The sequence below is a fragment of the Meriones unguiculatus genome (assembly GCF_030254825.1).
Source record: "Meriones unguiculatus strain TT.TT164.6M chromosome 13 unlocalized genomic scaffold, Bangor_MerUng_6.1 Chr13_unordered_Scaffold_34, whole genome shotgun sequence".
Lineage (NCBI taxonomy): Eukaryota > Metazoa > Chordata > Mammalia > Rodentia > Muridae > Meriones > Meriones unguiculatus.
The window spans coordinates 7181865-7203321 of NW_026843646.1; positions in this window are offsets into that span (position 1 = coordinate 7181865).

Genomic DNA, 21457 nt, shown 5'->3' on the forward strand with positions numbered 1-21457 from the left:
ACATTGATTGATTCCATGTATTTAACCACTGCTGCATGAGTGTGATGGAGCCTACTTGGTCATGGTGAATGATATCTTTGATATGCTCTTAGATTTGGTTTGTGAGTATTTTATTGAGTATTTTTACAGCATTGTTCATAATAGTGACTGGTCTGAAGTTCTCTTTCTTTTTTGGGGTCTTTGAGGATTTATCAAGGTGACTGCAGTCTTACAAAAGGAGTTTGGTCATGTTGCTTCCATTTATAGTTTATGAAATAGTTTGAAGAATATCAGTATTCTCTCTTCTTTGAAGCTCTGGTAGAATTCTGCTCTGAAATCATTTGGCCATTGGTTGGGAGACTTTTGATGTTTGCTTCTATTCAATGAGGGGATGTAACACTATTAATACTTTTTACCTGATTTTGATTCACCTTTGGTCAGTGGAATCAATCAAAAAATGTATATTTGATTTTGATTTTAAAATTTTGTGGCATATAGGCTTTTGACATTTGAGTTAATGGTTCTTTGGATTTTCTCAGTGTCTATAATATCTCTCTTTTTATCAGACTTGGTTGATTTGGATAGTGTCTATCTGCCATTTTCTAGTTTGGCTAAGAATTTGTCTGTTTTTTATTTTCTCAAAGAACTAGCTCCTGGTTTTGTTGATTCTTTGAACTGTTCTCTTTGTTCCTAATTTATTGATTTCAGCCCTGAGTTTGGTTATCTAGTGGTCTACTCCTGTTGAGTGTGTCTGCTTCTTTTTTCCTAGAGTATTCAGGTGTGCCATTAAGTTGCTTGTATGGGAAGTCTCCAATAGCTTATAAAGGCACTTAGTGCTATTAAATCTCTTCTTAAGACTGCTTTCATTGCATCTCATAAGTTTGGGTATGATGTGCCTTCATTTTCATTGAACTATAGGAAGTTCTTTATTTCTTCCCTGACCCAGATTTCATTGAGTAGGGAGTTGTTCAGTTTCCACATATGTGTAGGCTTTTTGCTATTTCTGTTATTGTCAAGATCCACCTTTAGTCCATCATGGTCTGACAGGATGCAAGATATTACTTCAATCATTTATCTGCTGAGGCCTGGTTTGTGACCTACTGTATGGTCATTTTTAGAGAAGGGTCCATGAGGTACTGAAAAGAAGATGTATTCTTTTCTGTTTGGGTGAACATTTCTCTAGATATCTGGTAGGTCCATTTAATTCATGACATCCACTAGTGTCATTATATCTCATTTTAGGTTCTGTTTCACTGCTCTGTCCTTAGATGATAATGAGTTGTTGTGGTCTCTCACTATTAATGTGTAGAGATTGAAATGTTCTTTAAACTTTATTAATGTTTCTTTTACAAATGTGGGTGCCCTTGAATTTGGGGCATACTTGCCCAGAATTGAGACACCATCTTGGCAGAATTTTCCTTTTATGAGTTTGATGTATCCTTACTTATCTCTTTCAATTAATTTTGGTTGCATGTCTGTTTTATTAGATATTAGAATTACAACTTCTGCTTGTTTCTTGGGTCCATTTGCTTGAAAACCTCATTCCTGTTTCAACATCCCAGGAACTTTTCCAGAGATAGGTTCAATGCTCTGAGGTTGGAAGCAATTTTTCCCTCACCATTGGGTTTCCTTTCACCTGAGAAACACAGTCAGTGGTGTTTTGTGGCCTACTATTCCAACTATTGGTCACTGTTCAGTCTCTGCTACCTTGCTGATCAGACACAGTGTGGAATCAGCTCTGCCATCTGGGATATGTTTTTTTTTTTTAATTTTTACTGAATATGAGTATTTTGCTTGTATGCATGACTATGCACTTCTTGTGTGCCTGCTCCTCACAGTAGTCAGAAGATTGCCTCAGAACTCACGAACCTAGAATAAAGGATAGTAGTGGGATCCATGTAAACACTGACAATTGAGCCCAGTTATTTGCAAGAACAGCAAGAACTCACTGCTGAGCCATCTGTCCTACCTTATGTTCCTTATTTATCATCAGCATTTACATTGCTAATATTTTTTTACTTTTTAAACATGCATTTCCTTTTAGTAAGATCTTATTAATGTTACAGTTTAAACTGTGGCCCTGCTGGTTTCTGGAAGATTAATACAGAATTGGATTGAATGTATAATTCCTTGTAGGAGCTCCAGCAAAGACCTCTGAGTTTTTTCTACCTATTATATTTGTTTGATTGACTTTTCAGGGAGGCTCTGTCTTACAATATAGGTCTGGCTGTCCTGGAACTTTTTTCATAGATCATGGTGGCATCCAACTCAATGAGATTCACCTGCCTCTGCCTCCTGAGTGATGGAATTAGAGGCATAACTGAATACACCCAGCTTGTCCATCACTTTTTTGTAGTTAATAAATGTTCATAAATTTCTCATGATATGTAATCAGTACTGTTCATATGTTCATTTCTCTCTGTATCTCCGTCTCTATCTTTCTCTTTCTATTTCACTCTCTTCTCTCTGTCTTTGTCCACATTAATTGGCATGTCTATTTCAAGGCTATATCCTATTCAAAGTGTTCAGATATAACACAGTTATTCAGTTTTCTTCTAAGAATGACTTATTGATAACATTAGCACTTCCTTTTTAATATAAAAGCTTTATTCTTTATTTTTCAACTATAGACTATACATGATTTGGAAAGGAGAATATACAAAACAATTATCAAAGAATAATCATGTGTTCTATGCCTTTTCTTTTGTCTGGTCACTCACAAATATGATCTTATTAGCTATGATTGTTGTTGTTTGCCCACTCACATTATTTTTATCCATGTATTCACCATAGTCCACTATCCTGTCCACAAATATACAAGCCCCCCTTTTCACATACTGATATGTCATATTGCTGAGGCCTGGTCAAAACACAATATTCAATGCCATATTGTCTTTGGACTGATGCCAGTGTCCCTGGATCACAACATCTCATTTGTTGCTAGACAAAATATTGTGGCTGTGTTTTTTCCTTCCACCTCTTTCATGACTGGGTCCTGACCAACTCACCCAAGTAACTGAACCCAATTCATAGATTGCTCAAGGATCCAACTGCTGGCTACTTGAGATTCATGTTTCACAAACTGATAAAACTTCTATAACATAGGTCTTCAAAGCATGGCTTTGCTTTTTCTTACAATCTAATCTTTAGGCTTTTCCTTCTCCCCTCCTTCACCTGATGCACAACACCTAACTGTCTAACATTAGCACTTCTGTGTCAGAAAATAAATGAAAGAAGTACCAAAATTATGTGAATATATTTCCAATGAAGTATAAATTTATATTGTTGCCACTGTTTCTGTTGTACACATGTATCACATATTTTAGAATTCAGTGACCTTCAATGATGTGCATGTGAAATTCAGCCAAGAAGAGTGGGCTTTGCTGGAACCTTCCCAGAAGCAACTCTACAAAGATGTGATGTTAGAGACCTGTAAAAACCTCACTGCTATAGGTAAGACTGCAAATTTTCTTTCACTTTTAAAATAAGGAGACAACTCTTACTTTATTATTGATCCTCTTCTATAATTCCAATTGAGAATGAGGTAGAATGAGGTGAATAAATCAGACATGGTTCTAAAAGTCACAGAAGATAGTGATTTAAGTTTTCCTTAATAATAATACGATATTTCCAATAATATATATTTTCTGGTACTATATTTTAGGCTACAATTGGGAAGATTATAATGAAGAACATTTTCAAAGTTCTACAAGTAATAAAAGGTAACTTTATGTGCACAATGAAACAGATAAGAATCTTAAGAAATTTTAATGTGTCCTGGTACAGATATGAATCTTAAGAAATTTTAATGTATCCTGGAAGTTTGTTTGTTTTTTTTTTTTTTGGTTTGTTGTTTGTTTGTTGGCTTCTTTTTATTTTCTGTTTTTAAATTTTTTTTCTGTGTAGCTGTGGCTTAACTTAGAATTGCTTGTTAGACCAGCCTGACCTCAAAATCACACAGATCTGCCTGATTTTGCTACCACAAGTGCTGGGATTAAGGGCACGTACCAGCATGCCTGGCTGTGTCCTGGAAGTTTTAAAGAAAACCAACAGTGTATAAACAGCACTGCTTTAAGTATACTGATGATCATTAAAATCTCACAATTTCTTGTACTTCAATCAGGTATCTGATTTGTGTTTGCAAGGTACTCCCCTAAGATAGAAGAAAACAAAATAATGTTGTAACAGAAAATACCATTTGAATCATATAGACATTACAGCTACTGAGTTGAACTGGCAATCTGTTTAGTCTTATTCTATCTACTCAGATATTGTAAAAGGCATATACATTGAATAGGTGATCAGTATGTGTCCAAAACCTTTTAATAAGCATATATGTCATAGTACAACCAGTGTTGTTCATATTCATACAGTAATATTGTAAAGTTTACTGAAAGGAGCAGCATATGAGAGTCAAAATTATTGTTGTGGAGAAACCTTAATCCCTATATGACATGTCTATGATGAACAAAAAACAAACTGTGTTAATTCAATGTGGGAATCTTTTATTATTATTGTAAATTAAACTGGTATATCATATGTCACAATGTTTGTAAGACACATGAGCATAGGGATATTGAAAAAAGCAGTGACCCTGTCTTTCTCCAAGAAAAACTGATTTTGTAGTACTCCCCACTTTGAGTAGATTTGCTGAATGTGATAAATGGATACTGTTAATTGGTTTTGCAACTTCACTGAGAATTCATCAGCAAACTCATACTGCTGAAAAAACCTATGAATACTAGGAATTTGGATCTTCTTCTGCATGTCCTGCTCACTTTTTAAATGAAGTGTAATTCATACAGTAAAAAAAAAATTGTGAATGGGATTGTTGTGGTAAAGCTCTGAATTCTTACAAAACTCTTCATATATACAAACCAAAAACCTCTTATAGAAAAATGATGGTATATATAAAAGTGAACCACGTAACAAATATTTTTACCATCACAGGGATCTTCAAAAATATCCATAATGAAGGGAAAAACCATGAATGTGAATAAAGTGATAAAACTTTAAAATTTGATTCTCCTTTACCATTAGACCAAATTATGACATTAATTCATATAGATAAATATCTTTATTAGTGTAATGCAATGACTGAGGTAAATCTTTCACATGTGCTAATTATCTTTGCAGGCATGAAAGCAGTCATACTGGAGAGAAACCTTCTAAATGCACTCTATGTGGTAAAGTCTTCCCCTATACCACTGATCTCATACGGCATAAAAGAACACACACTGGAGAGAAACCTTATGAATGTAACCAGTGTAGTAAAGCATTTGCAGAAAACAGTCATCTGGTAAGCCATAAAAGAACACACACTGGAGAGAAACCTTATGAATGTAACCAGTGTGGTAAAGCCTTTGCAAAAAACAGTACTCTATTAAGCCACAAAAGAACACACAGTGGAGAGAAACCTTATGAATGTAACCAGTGTGGTAAAGCCTTTGCACAAAACAGTACTCTCTTAAGCTATAAAAGAACACACACTGGGGAGAAACCTTATGAATGTAACCAGTGTGGTAAAGTCTTTGCAGAAAATAGTAAACTCATACTGCATAAAAGAACACATACTTGAAAGAAAACTTATACGTATACTCAACATGATAAAGCCCTTGCACAACAGAGTAGTCTCCAAAAACATGAAAAAACACACAGTGGAGAGAAGCCTGGTGAGGGTAATTAGTGTGATAAAGCCTTTGCATATAACAGACATCTCCTAAGACAACAACACATTCTGGAGGGAAACCATATGAATATAATTATGTGGCAAATCCTTTGCATGTAACATCTCTTAATACATAAAAGAACACATACTGGAAAGAAGATGTCTGACTGCATCCAATGTGAATAAACTTTTGCACTTCAGAATCATCTTCAAACTCATGAAAGAAATCCTAATGGACAGAAAGCCTACGGGTGCTTTTAACATGGTGAAACCATTCTATATTTGTATAATTTTCATCATCATGAAATGATTCATACTGGAGAGAACTTATGAATGTGTTAAAACGGTGAGGCCTTGCACAAATCTAGAATCATCATCATCATAAAAGTATCCTTACTGGAGAGGAATTCTGTGACTAAAAGCAATGTGGAAAGGCCTTTGTGTTCTTTGGTCCGCTGAGATCCAACAGAACTGAAAATCTAGCTAAATGGACATGACCTTCCTTTTTTGAAGGGAAAGGGGAAACGGAATAGAGACAATAGGAGTGGAGGGTAGTAATGGGGGAGAGAAGGGAGGGGGATTATGATTGTAATGTAAAGTAAATAAACTTATTTTTTAAAAGAATACAATGAATGGTAAATATCAATTACATGCAAAAGTATTATCAAATGTGTTTAGGGAAGACTTATTAATAAATCTGATTCTCAACATTTACTGTTTTCAATTGCCTCACTTTAGACAAGAAAAGTTCAGTCCAGTGTATGAATATGTAGGGAATGGTGAACTAACACCAGCCAGGAAGTTCTCTGAGAGTAATAGAACAGTGGTAGCCCGTAGAAGTTTCTTTGGGTATACATATATATTGTTCTAGGGGTTCTATTGAAAATCATCACAACCCAGACTGAATTTTGAGATGTGAAGGAGGAAGCTTTCTCTTCCATGTATGACCCTGCTGCTGGCCTAGTTGTGTAACCATGTAAGTGTGAGTTTTCTGTGCCTGACTTCAACTGGGGAGTGTCTTTAGACATAGATGCTACTAGCCAAATTTGATAGATGGCTTTTGACATTGATCCCTGCTAACTCTCTCCTCTTTTTAAATATAGGATGATTAGGATCTGTGCTCTTGTTCATACGATAGGAATGTGCTATTGAATGCAAATCAAGCATTCTTGAAGTACCTAGTTTTGAACGATTATATACACCTATCCATGGAGCATCCCAATCATTTTCCAAGGGGTATATAGCCTCTGTTTCTGGAATTAAATTTGAACTTATTTCCTGAGGTGGTTCCTCTAGACAGAAGGAGAACCAAGTTCTTTGAAATGCTTGTGATCAAATGTTTCAGACTTCATAGCATTTCATATTTCACATGTTTCTGGATGTGAGATGGTCAATTAAACATTGTCTTGTGAGTGGGACTCTGTAAAATGAGTTATACTTAGTGTTAATTTCACAGTAACATTGCAGGCAAGCTTCAGGGTATGGAGTCTTCTGACGTGAGCAGAGTGGCCTATGGAGAAGTAATAAGAGCCGAAATATTATTTCCTTGTTTTAATAGCTGAGTAGTATTGTGATAAGACATGGGTGGATGGCAGAGGAGGGAAAGTCACCTTTTGAGTGGACTAGGGGAAGAGGATAGAGGGAAGAGGAAGGATGGGACCAGTAGGAGTTGAGGGAGGGGCCTTCAGCCAGGATATATAATGAATAAATTGTGAAAAAATTAAAAATAATTAATAAAAGTAAAAAGAATTAGAAAAACAAAACCAGAGAGCAAAAAAATTTGAGTTCAGTCTGGGTAACTGCCCTTGCTCAAAAAAAAAAAAAAAACCCAAACATATAAAGAAAGAAAAGATTAAGCATCTTACCACAGTCTTCCTTCTTGATTATCTTCCCTAGGTCTACAGATTTTAGTATGATCATCCTATTCATAGGTCTAATATCCACTTATATGTGAGTATGTACCATGTGTGTCTTTCTGCTTCTGAGATACCTTACTCAAGATGATCATTTCTAGATCCCACCATTTGCCACCAAATTTCATGATTTCTTTGTTTTTAATTGCTGAGTAGTATTCCACTGTGTAAATGTACCGCAATTTCTGTATCCATTCCTCAACTGAGGGACATCTGGGTTGTTTCCGGCTTCCGGCTATTACAAGTAAAGCTGCTATGAACATGGTTGAGCAAATATTCTAGTTGTATACTTGAGCATTTTTGGATATATGCCTAGGAGTAGTATAGCTGGATCTTGAGGTAGTACTATTCCTAATTGTCTGAGAAAATAACAGGAGCCTATCACAGGTCCTCTGAAAGACTCTACCCAGCAGGGTATCAAAACATATGCTGAGATTCAGAGCCAAACATTTTGCAGTGTGCAGGGAATGTTATGACAGAAGGGGGAGATAGAAATATCTGGTGGAAACAGGAGCTCCACAAGGAGAACAACAGAATCAAAAGGTCTGGGCACAGGGGTCTTTTCTGAGACTGATACTCCAAACATAGAGTATGGAGATAACATAGAACCTCGGCACAGAAATAGGCCAAGGCAGCTCTGTATCCAAGAGGGTTCCCCAATAATAGGACCAGGGACAATCTCTGACATGAATTTATGGGCTAGTTCTTAGATCAGCTCCACCTGAGTGGGGAGCAATCCTGCAAGTTCACATAGGAAGACAAAGAAGCCAATCCTGATGAGACCTGATTGACTATGGTCAGATGGACGGGGAAGAAGTCCTCCCCTATCATTGGACTGAGAGAGAGACATAGGAGAAGAAGAAGGAGGGAGGGTGATATTGAGAGGGGATGGTGGAGGGGCTACAGCTGGGATACAAAGTGAATAAACTGTAGTTAATAAAATAAAACAAAAAAGAAAAGAAAAATTAAAACAATGTTTAATAAAAGAAAGGAGAATCAAAGATGGTAGTACCAAGAAGACAGTATCTGCAGAGCAGTAGAGCAGTGACTACACAGCAAGCAACAGACCAAAATCTGGGCCCTCAAACAACAGCAATTGTGTTTCCAAGTTAGGAACAAACCCCACGGAGTGGGAAGTAATCGGGTCCATTCTCGGGTTACCCAGGTAAACCATGGAAGAATTCCCGGTTCCCTGAAGGCAATAGGTCACCAGGTCAAAGCCACATGACTGTGTGTTCTGGTCACCATCCCAGACTGTACTGTGGGCCCCACAACACCGGAGATTGGGACTTCCAGTCTAGAGAAAACCCCATGGAGTAAGAAGCAATCAGGACTGACCTCAGGTCACCCAGAAAATCCCTGAAAAAGGTCTGGGCTCTACAAGGTACTCAGCCCAGAGAGCTCCTTCTATTCCCAAATCACTGTCCCACACAGAACTGTGGGCACCAAATCACCAGGGACCAGGTTTCCCTGTTGGGAGGAAACCCCAAGGTGAAGGAAACATCAAGTCCAACCTCATTGCAACCAATGGAATTCCACCACACTCCCCCAAAAGGTTCTCAGGAAAAGTTTTTGGGTTTCTTCAGATGCCCAGTCACCAGCATAGAGCCACTTACCTGCTTCTGCGTGCTCTACTCAACATCCTAGACTGAACTGTGGACCCCAAAACAGGACAGACTGGGTCACCCTGATGGAAGGATACCATATGGTGGGGGAAACATCAATTCCAAACTCAGGACACCCAGTTCAGGAAAAGTTTCTGGGTTTCCACAGGCTCCAGGCTCTAGCCTCCTGCTGCATGCATGACTGCTGCACTTACCTGCTGCTGATTACCTCTTGGGTACTGAGGCACAGAGCTCCAACTTCAGATCTACAGAAGCCTGGGATCCATGGGATCAACCCTAGACAAAACAGTAATTAATTATTTGTTTTTTCTTTTGCTAAGGGAAAAAGGCCTGGATGAAAGACAAATTTTAAAAAGCAGTCCCAGCATGATTCTTAAATCTCTAGCAGGGTGGCAGGTCTACCCTAGCCTCACCCTAAAAACAGAGGAAATACTCTGTACACCCTAGGGACACATGGCTAAAGTCAGGTTCACAGTTATCTGCAGTCTGTGGCCTGGAACACAAAATGAGAATGTTATGAAAGAAGGGGGAGATAGAAACCATTCAAGAAAAAGACTGGCAGGCATGAAGTTGCAGACTTGTAATTGGAGGACAAGAAGCTGAGGGAGGATGAGTTCCAGACCAACCTAGGCTTCATGTTTCCAAATTCTTGTCCCATCAAAACCTAGAGAACTGGACTGAAGAGATGGCTCATTTAGTTAAGACACATGCTGCTCTTGCAGAGGACTGGGTTACGCTCCCAGAACATGTATCAGGTGGCTCACAATGACCTCTACCTCTTGGGTATCTTTTACCCTCTGCTGGCCTTTGCCAGGCATGTATACCCACATGCACACAGATAAATCAAATAAATCTACTTAAAAACTGAGAATGACAGACAGAGAGAGATGGACAGGTGGACACAGCATGAGCTCTCCCTGAACTGGAGACTACTCCTGTGCCTAAGTCCCCTCACTGTGCCTGCCAAGCTGCTGTGCCCATCGACCTGTTGCAGCTCCTGCTAACCCTACTGCCAAGTCCATCAAATCTTCTGCTACTTTCTCTGTTCATCACTGCACACTAGTTCACTCTTTCTTTTTCTTTCTTGAGGTGGGGTCTCATATACCTTGGCTGCCCATAATCTTGGTCTGTAGCTGAGGGTGACCACAAGCCTGAATAGTCTTTTGAGCTTTTGATCTTAGCCATTCTGATGGGTGTAAGGTGAAATCTCAGGGTCATTTTAATTTGCATGTCTCTGATAAGTAAGGGCATTGAGCATTTTTTAAGTGTTCCTCTGAGATATTCCTCTATAGAAAATTCTATGTGTAGCTCTGTCTCCTTTTTTGATTAGATTACTTTTGATTTAAAACATTATTTTTGAACAATTTTTGAACCACGTTTCTTTGGAAGAAATAACAGATTTTCACAACAATATGTATGTGTAATAGATATATGACAAAGATGATAGATAGATGATAGATGTGAGATAGATGGCTAGATAACTGTAATAATATGTGCGCAACAGTAAGAGGGATACTTGTATAAAACATCATGTTAGGCTAGGGTCAAATAGAAGGGGAGTAGGACCTTGCCTATCAGTGGACTAGGAGAGGGGCTTAGGTGCAGAAGAGGGAAGGAGGATGTGAGCAGATGGAGATGAGGGAGGGGGGCACAACCACAGTACAATTTGAATAAAATTGTAATAAATGAAAATAATAAACAGTAATGTAAAAAAAGCATCATGAAATTTATATTCATCTCCAAAGATTATGAATTCCTAATTCTTTTAAACTGTTAAAGGTCCATGTGAAAAAAGGCAACATTAAAAATCATTAAGACTGTGAACTTAGAGTATAACACATGCAAAAATCACAGCAGATTTTAAAGATGAATGCACTGTACTAAGATATAGTCAGAAAGTTTCATGCACAAAGAAGTCAGAAAGTTTTGAAGAGTGAAGAGGACTACATATGCTTATTAATATATAGTAAATTTTATATATTAATCCTAGAGACACAAAAATTTTGACTGAAGAGATATTCTGTCAATTTTATAATAAAATATGTAGTATAATTGGACATATAATAATCATGGACAAATTATTCAAAATTAGAATGCCTGTCTTTAAAATGATTGTATTTTGGTAACATTAAATTTTTTTAGTTCTTGCAAAGTGCTTAATTTCATTAATACATGTCATTATACAGTTCTAATCAAGATAACAAAATTCCACCAGACTGTAAATTTCCTCATTAAGATATTCTACTGAATAATGGTGATATTAAAATTATGACATCTGGTTATGAGTCTCAGCATCTGCTTTGATACACTGCTAGGTAGAGTCTTTCCAAGGCCCTATCTTGTGGGCTCCTGTCCTGTTTCTTGTTTTCTCCTACTTCCAATGTCCATCCCATTGTCTTGCTAAGTGAGGACTGATTATCTTAATCCAGAACCTCTTCTTATTTAGGTTCTTTAGGTATACAGATTTTAGTATGTTTATCCTATCTTACAGGTCTAGTACCCACTTATAAGTGAGTATATACTGTGTGTCTTTCTGCTGCTGGGCTACCTCACCCACTCTTTTCTTTTCTATATTCCACCATTTGAAAATTTCATGATTGCCTTGTTTTTAATTGCTGATTAGTATTCCATTGTGTACATGTACCACAGTTTCTATATCCATTCATTCTATGAGGGACATCGGGGCCATAACCAAACTTTGGGCAGAGTGTAGGGAATCATATGAAAGAAGGGGGAGTTAGTAAGACCTGGAGAGGAGTGCTACAAGGACAAAATAAATCTCAGTACAGGGGTCTTTTCAGAAACTTAATTCTCTAACCAAGGACCATGCATAACCTAGAACCCCTGCTCAGACATAGACCATGGCAGCTCAGCATCCAAGTGGTAAGGGGAAGAGCGACTGTGTCTGACATGAACTCAGTGACAGACTCTTTGACCTCCCCCCAACCTTGCTAGGCCACAGAGGAGGACTTACATCCAGTCCTTGTGAGACCTGATAAGCTAGGGTCAGAGGGAAGGGGAAAAGACCTCCCCAATCAGTGGACTCAGAGAGGAGCAGGGAGGAGATAAGAAAGGGAGGGTGGTGTTGGGAGGGAATTAGGAAGGGGACTACAGCTGGGATACAAAGTAAACAACATGTAATTAATATAAATAATAAAAATTATAAAAAATATGACATTTGAATATTGGAAACAAAAACACAACAGACGGAAATCTATGTAATGGCATGTCATAACTAAACCCATTACTATTTAAAAGGACATGAATAGGTGTGATGAAAGTAATCAGGCCTTCCTAATAGTTGAAACTAGTTAGGTCCCAGGGAGTGCAAATTTCCAAAAATGCCAGTCCTAGACCTGCTCAACATGCATCATCAAAGGAATTCTGGTGATTAGAATCAAATAAGCAACAAAAAACCCAAACATATAAAAAAAAACAGCATTCAGCAAAAATTTGTGAAATACTTCTTGTCCATCAAAGTAACCATTGTCCTTGCTCTAACAAAAGGGACCTGAGGATCTCTATTGATCTGTGGCTCCTATTAGGATACCAACACCCATGGTGGCCTCCAGGTTACCTGAAGGGGAAGTACATGTACTTGTTACACATCTCAAAATGCATGTCTAGTTTTCTGTCCCTTCCCAAACATCCTCATCTCTCTTTGCACTATCCAAATCTCCTAAATATTCTAGAAATACCCTGTCTTTTTTCCACTAATTTATTAATTTTATATCTTCATCATAGGCCCCTCCCTTCTCTCCTCACAGTCCCACAATCATTCTCCCCTCTCCTATTCCTTATTTCTCTTCAGAGAGACACCCTAAATGTACCAACCCATCCTGACACATCACATCAGGCAGGACTAAGAGCATCCTATCTCACTAAGGAAAGGCTAGACAGCACCGCTAAGGGAAACAAAAGTAAGGGCAAGCAATGGAGTCAAAGAAAGCTCTCAGTCCAATTTTTAGGGGATCCACATGTTGAGTAACCTGCACATATGCTACATATGTGTAGAGGGACCTAGGTTCAGCCTATGCATTTAGCACAGTTTGTCTCTGTGTAAGCTATTTCTATTTTTCTCGTAATAGTATCTATTGTCTTCTAGGCAGTCTTGGTCATATCAAGTCTGCTTCTTTTACTCTGCTCTGAACTCTTCCAGGTGCCTCTGAACATTTTCCCTCTCTAGCCCATAATAAAAACATTCCCTGTAATAACGGAGTGGCTACTAGTCCCTTTGCTGACCCTGCTCATACAGTTTGAATATTTAAAGTACATATTTTATTAAGTGAATATGACTATGCCTAAATCATGTTACACCATTCAAGGAATATGTACTGAGACGCCACAGTTTTTGCTTGGGGAAGATTAAAGATACCTGTGAATAGAAGAGTCAAAGAGAGCTATCAGCAATGGTTGTCATCAAACACACCAGGCAATAATGTAAAGGTATTTTATAAAATATTGTCCACTCAGTTTTATGATGAACTTCAAATTAAATGAGTATGACTGGAAAGTCATTCCTATCTAGCAGAATCCATGTTAAAATACTGACAAATAAATGTTTAAAACCATAATGTTGTTGTACTTTGGGCTGAAATCTGACCAGTTTCCAACAAATCTTTGTTGGCATAGTGGGGAAAATACCTAGATGAAACAGAAAAAAATCTCTCATAACTTAGGCTGATAGTTTTGAAGAAACACAGATATCATTTTCTTGTATAGCTCAGAGCATACTTCTCTGACATGATAACTTTGTTTGGGGTAATGGTATTGACTATTTCTCACAGGAGTGGTTGTCATGAAGCAACTGTTAAGAATTACTTCATATGTTCTAGAGAAATCAAGACCAAAAACTTCCCGAAACCACTAGACTATCAAGAAAATAATAATAGTCTTTTTAAAATACCTTCGAAGTGGAGCCTGGAATAGAGAAACTCTCATTGAGCATGAAATTATACTTTTCTTTGTTGGTGCTAACAAAAAATGGCTACAGCAGTCTGTATACAAACCACTGAAGTGTAAACATTCTGTAGTAGTCAGGGCGAGAAACCACTGTGATGTCAACATTCCAAGGCTCAGGCCATAACTGACAAAATGACACATGCATTTCATTTCCTTCAAACTTTTGACTTTAAATCACTCTTTTTGATCAATTTTTGAAACACATATTTTTGGAAGAAATAACATTTTTACAACCTTATGTGTGTGTATGTGTGTGTGTAATAGATATATGATATAGATGATAAACAGATGATAGATGTTAGAGAGAAGGCTAGATAACTGTAATAATATGTGTGCAACAATAGGAGGAATACTTGTATAAAACATCATGATAGGCTAGGGTCAAATAGAAAGGGAGTAGGACCCTGCCTATCAGTAGACTAGGGGAGGGGCTTAGGGGCCTTAGAAGAGGGGAAGAGGGTGTGATCAGATAGATATGAAGGAGGGGAGCACAGCCACAGTACAATTTGAGTAAACTGTAATAAATGATAATAAACAGTAATGTAAAAAAAGCATCGTGAAATTTATATTCACCTCCAAAGATTATGAATTCCTAATTCTTTTAAACTGTTAAAGGTCCATGTGAAAATAAAAGAACAACAAGGCAAAAATTCTAGAAATACCAGAGTGTGTAATCTTGACTCCTTAGAAGGACAGAAAGATATCCCATTTGAGGCTCACTTTTCAAGCATTATTAACTACTCATACAATGTCGTTGAGTCCTTTAAAAATGCCTTCAATAGCTTCAAACCTCATTATCACAAGTAAACAGTGAACAGGTCATACAACTTGCTAAGAGAAAAAGAGAGGAGACTAGGCCACCAGTCTGCAATTAACTTGTTTTCCAGTAAAGCCGCATTTTCCCAAGGTGTTACCTGATTAGTACGTGTAGCTGAAAAGGAATGACAAGGCTTTGAAAGTCTTTAGCAGTGATTCCCTAGACTTCAACACTGAAACACAGTGTTTACAGCTTTCCGAAAGCTAATTCTGGTGGACATATACCTATTTCTACTAATTTTACAGAATACAAAGAAATTATTCCATTTTTGGAAATACTGAATATTAGATTAAGTTCTGAGCTTTCCTTTCCTAAGGTAGAATGTACACCTTATGAAACTAAAACCTGCTTTACTTATGGAACTTTATTCCCTGTTTTTCTATGGTTTAACCATTGTCCTGGTTTGTTTCTCTGTTGCTGTGATAAACACTGTTCAGAGCAACTTTGGAAAGGGTTTATCTGGTTTATAATCCATCAAGGGAAGACATGGCAAAAACTCAAATCAGGGACTGAGACAGAAACCATGAAGGAACAATACTCATTGGCTTGCTCAGTTACCTTTTTTATACAGCCCAGGCCCACCTGCAGGAATGGTACCATCCACATGCAGGAAGGTACTTCCACAATGGACTGGGCCCTCCTACATCAATTAGCGATTGCCCCCATGGCAATCTGATGGAAGCCAAATTTTATTTAAGGTTCCTTCCTCTCAGGTGAGTCAACAGTTCGAGTTAGCCATTATAACAGTCTTATAGAAAAAAAAACAGGGCTGGGCATATAGCTCAGTCTGGTAGGGAAGTAAGAGGGGGAAGGAAAGAGAGGGAGCAAGAGAAGGAGCAGAAAGAGAGAAAAAAATTGTGTTTTCTAGGCACAGTCCCTAGTACAGGGAAAAAAAGAAGGGAAGAAGGGAGGAAAAGAAAAAAGAAAATGAAATAACAAGGCAAAACAAGGCCTCCTAATACTCCCCAACACCCAGGATTGAGAATTGAACCTGGGGCCTCACTAGGCAGTTGCTTCACTATACTGAGCTATGACCACAGACATTTTTCTACATTTTATTTTTTGCTTGAGATTAAGTTTCCCATTCAGGCCTTGAACTCATTCTGTAACTCACAAAAGCCTTGGACCTGGTATTTTCCAGCATCTGTCCCCCAAATAGCTGAGATTATAGACATGTACCATCAGGCTGAACAAAGAAATTGTTTTTATGAAAAAATGAAAAAGATTTAAACAAAGAAAACCACATGAAGAGAGGACAAAAATAGAATTATGGTGCCATAAATGGTAGAACAAGGGGGACCACTAGAAACTAGAAGAGATAAATATTCTTCCCCAGAAGCCCTCAAAGGAAGTTACCTCCCGACAAGTAACTTTCAAAGCAACACACCAAAATTATGCAAGAATAACCATCTGTTGTTTTAATCCTCCACATTTATGATACTTTGTTATAGCAGCCCCTATGCTAGAAAACTAACTTGTAACTAGTATGTATTATGTCATTAAGAAACAGATTTAAGCCTGATGGTGATGGCCAATACCTTTAGTTCCAGAATTTGGGAGGCAGAAGCCAGTAGATCTGACTTATGGGACAACCAAGACTACACAGAGAAACCCTATTTCAAAAATTTAAAATATAAAAAGTGAAAATGAAATAAACTGAGAGAGGAAGATAAAATGTTTTAAAAAAATAAAGATTTGCAGTTGGGCACCTTGGCACAGCCTACAATTCCAGCAACTCAGGGAGGCAGAGGCAGGTGGATCTTTGTGATTTCCAGGCCAGCCTGGTCTACAAAATTAGTCCAGGACAGCCAAGCTACAAAGATCAATCCTGTCTCAAAAAAAAAAAAAAAAAAAAAAAACTTTCTTTGTATTTTCCTCTTAAAATGTAATGTTTGCAAGTACTGGTGGCAACTACCTAGTGAATTACAGGCCACACTGGGCTGCAGAGATCCTGTCTCAAAAGGAAGGAAGGAAGGAAGGAAGGAAGGAAGGAAGGAAGGAAGGAGGGAGGGAGGGAGGGAGGGAGGGAGGGAGGGAGGGAAGGAAGGAAGGAAGGAAGGAAGGAAGGAAGGAAGGAAGGAAGGAAGGAAGGAAGGAAGGAAAAAAGGAAGGAAGGAAGGTGAAAAGCCAGACCACACTACTACATGGAACTGGTCTTTTTAAGTTTTAATAAAACACATTCAAAGTTTTCCAAACATATGTTCATACCTGTTACAATGAGATTTCTTACATGGGGGCTGTTTAATCAGCTAACCTCAATTCTGATCATTTCTTCTACCAATATTCTGCAATTTGGTTAGTAAAATAACAATCAAATAAGAAAAGTCAGAGTTAAAAATGATCCTTTATGCCAAGCAGTGATGGCACACACCTTTAATCTCAGCAGCGCTCAGGAGGCAGAGACAGGCAGATCTCTGAGTTTGAAAACATTCTTGATTTACAGAGGAAGTTCCAGAATAGTCAGGCCTACACAGAGAAACCCTATCTCGGAAAAACAAACAAACAAACAAACAAACAACAACCAAAAACTGAAAAAAAGAAAAAAAAACTGTATAAATACTCAAAAGAGTACATCAATCATTAGAGTAAACTTGCAATTCATGATTTGCTGTTCAATGATGGAGATAAATACAAGAAAAAATGTGACGCCACAGGAAGGAGGGAGACTTTACAGTCTTCTCCTTATCTGTACATTGCAAATAAGTGGATCATCTGTACATTCAACCACAAAGTTCTTCAATAACTGCTTCTCTCAATGATGCCCTCAATTGGTTACACATGACACTGAAAAACATTCCTTCACTATCTATGTCCCTGGATCCTGATAACCCATCCTGTCACCTTGTACCTGTTTTGCCAGCATGAAACTAAAAACTCAGATTTATAGTTCTTTAAACATGTAATGTTATTATTTGTCATGTTAAAAACAAAGAAAAACAAAACACAGAGCAGCTATCTAGATCTGCTATGGCAACCGTACTGTCAGTCATTCGTTATCTAGGATCCTTTTAGCTCTTTGCTCTGTTGCTTTTACCCAAGATGGCTGCTACATCTCCAGTCCTTTGCTTGCTTGCTTGCTTGGATTGGGTTTCTCTGTGTAGGTTTCCTGGCTGTCCTGGAACTAGAGCTATAGACCAGGATGGCCTTTAATGCACAGATCCAAATGCCTCTGCCTTGCCTCCCAAATTCTGGGATTAAAGATGAGCCACCACCTCCCAGCTGATCTCCAGTCTCAGCTAAAAGAAAGGCTGGGAATACACACCATTACCTCCTTAGAACACTTTTGAAACATTGTATTCTTCATTTCATTTATATTCAACTAATCCAGACATAATCACATGATTATATCTGTTAAAAATTTAAAGAGAGCTGGAGATAAGTTAGGGATTAAGAGTACTGAAGGAGGGGAAGGGAGAGGCCGGGAGGGGAGGGGAGGGAAGGCAATAGAAGGGAAGGGACAGCAATTAGTATAGCTTAGTGGTAGAGTACATGCTTAGCATGAGTGAGTCCCTGAGTACAATACTCAGCAACAAAGGGAAAGAGGAACAGTGCAACGGTACAATTATACAAAATGGATAGGTCTCAGTTTATGAATCTAAGTGGAAAGTAAGCCAAACATTTAAAAAAAACTGTCTGGTTCGATTTATATGCCACTCTGCAAACAACCAGAGATCTGTTTTCAGGAGAAAACAGATTGCAAAAGAGCATAAGAGGACTTTTGTTTTTCAAGACAGGATTTCTCTGTGTAACCTTGGCTATCATCTCTTTGAAAATGAGGCTGGTTTTCAATTTACAGAGATTCAATTGCCTCTGCATCCCTGAGTGCTGGGATTACAGGCATGCACTACCATGCCCAGCTTTATAAGAGGACTTTTTATAGAGAAGAAAATGTTCTTGACTGTGGTAGTAATCATGCTAGTGTGTATAATTGCTTAAAACCACTGAACTGTTTGCCTAAATTTTTTGCTCATAAATTATGCTGGAATAAACTACATAAATTACACAAAAATATAACAGAAAAAGTATACATTTCATTATATAGATTATAATCTATGCAACATTCTGAGTTTCATTTAAAAAAACAAAAGGAAAGAAAAAAAATCTTCCCTTTGTTCAGTGTGGGAGAATAGTCATAGTAGCCACAGGATAGAGATGGGATTTGCAAAATTTCAAGCAAGCTTGGGAAATGGAAGTATTCAAATGGTCAGAGAATGGCCAAAGCCAAACACAGTGTATCAGAAACTGTGGATCAAAGCTGGAGGAACAAACTTGCCTGGAGCATTAAGATGCAAAGGGAGTCAGTGTGAAGATGTCTAAGTATGAGGTCAGAGCATGGGCAGAAAGAGAAGTGTGTCCACAGAATCCATCATAAGCACAAGTACATCAGAGCACAAGCAAGTTGGGCAGACCCTGTGTGGTGGCATCCTAACATGGGCTTTTAGATCCAACAGGGCTGGAAATGAGGGAGGAGGATATGAAATGAAGAAATAGTATCAGTAGAGACAGAGATATTGAGTTGCTATAAGCAACAGCAAAAAAATAAAAATAAACAAGGTGTCTGTGTGTGTGTGTGTGTGTGTGTGTGTGTGTGTGTGTGTGTGTGTGCAAAGCCTGACTTCTCACTGTTTGGGAAGACAATTACAACATGAAAAATGCAAATGCTAGATTTCTGGGCTGAAGTCAGAAGTACTGACTTAGTTCACAGTTTTCAATGTACAGAGACATATAGATATATGTGAAAATATGGATAAATATATCCTCTAGCTCCACATGAAGAGAACTTGGGAATACTTGTAACTCTACAGTAGTAATGATGCTAGTCATGAAAAATTAGACTCTACTGGGAGAAAGCAGGGATCCCTAGAGGAATAGTTGATTACAGGGTCACACTTGGCCTATTCTGTAAGCAGCCCCATGTCAGAGGCTTAGCACCACAAAGGAGAAGAAATGGGTGTGCTTGTATTCCAGAAATACCTTAGGTCAAAAAGTAATGATGCTCAAAGAATGATGAAAATGGGACATGTCAAAAAGACACATAAGGGGGTGGAGAGATGGCTCAGAGGTTAAGAGCACTGGCTGGTCTTCCAAAGTTCCTGAGTTGAATTCCCAACAACCACATGGTGGCTCACAACCATCTATATCTGCTACCCTCTTCTGGCCTGCAGGCATACATGCAGAGAGAACACTGTATAAATAATAATAATAATAATAATAATAATAACTTTTAAAAAGACACTGAAGCCGGATGTATGAGCTCTCTTTGGTCCTATGACAAAACAATTTAAATAACAAAATGAATGGTCTGAATATCTATGTCCTCCCAAAAATTTTATATTGAAGTCCTAAGACCAAAAGTAACATAACTGCATGAGATCTTTGGAAGGTACTCATGTCTTAGAGGTGAAGTCTTTATAAATAGATTCATAACCTTATTAAAGAGATCCTATAAAGTTATGTGGCCCTTTAGACCACTGATGTTAAAGCAAGAACAGGACTGTAGAAAAGTATGCCCCCAACTAGACCTCATATTTTAACTTTAGACTTTCCAGAGTTGACAACTGTGAAAAGTAAAGCCTTTGTTTATAAATCATTTGTCACAGTAGCCCCTGCAGACTGAAACAAACAACATTACAGTCTACTACAGAAGACACATGAATCATGAATCCATACTGATGTAAGTGTGGTAAATGCATTAACATTCTGATGAGAACCAACACATAGAGTGTCAAGGTACTCATAGGGGTGCAGGGTATTAACTCTGTAGCAGAAAAGCCTTGCAGATAGTGATTACAAATAATCAAAGTGAAATTATGTACCACCTGAAAAGACAATGTGTGCCACTGTTGTGATACCCTTGCCTAAGTATATGTATTGTTCCATGAGAGGAAAGAGAGCCAAGAAACAGTCTACAAAAATAACTAACCTGGGATATTAGCAATATAGTACAGAATAAGCATGCTACAACCAAAAAACTGAGTAACATGGAGGGTTCAAAAGAGGGGAAATAAAATAGACATCACAGACATGGGAAGTCGAGGGGGAAAGGAAGAAAGGAAGTGGGTAATAGAGGGGGTGAAGAGAGGAGCAGGAGGGGGTTCAAATGTGGGTAAACTGAGGATAAAGGTAAGGGCTAGGAGAGAAGGGAAATTGGTGTTGGGGCATTTCTGAAGCAAGATGAAGACCTGGAATTCTGGAGAAGATATGGGGGTGACCCTGGCTAAGACTCCTAGCAGCAGGGATATTGAGACTGAAGTAGACACATCCTGTAGCTAGAGGAGGGAGGGGGACACCAACCAACTCAGAAAACTCTCACTCAAATTTGACCACCTACAAGATATGCAGGAATAAAAGATGGCACAGTGATTGAAGATATGGCCAATCAACGACTGGCACAACTTGAGACCCAACCCATGGGAGAGACCCAACTTCTGATACTATTAATGATACTCTGCTATGCTTGTAGACAGGAGACCAACATAACTGTCATCTGAGA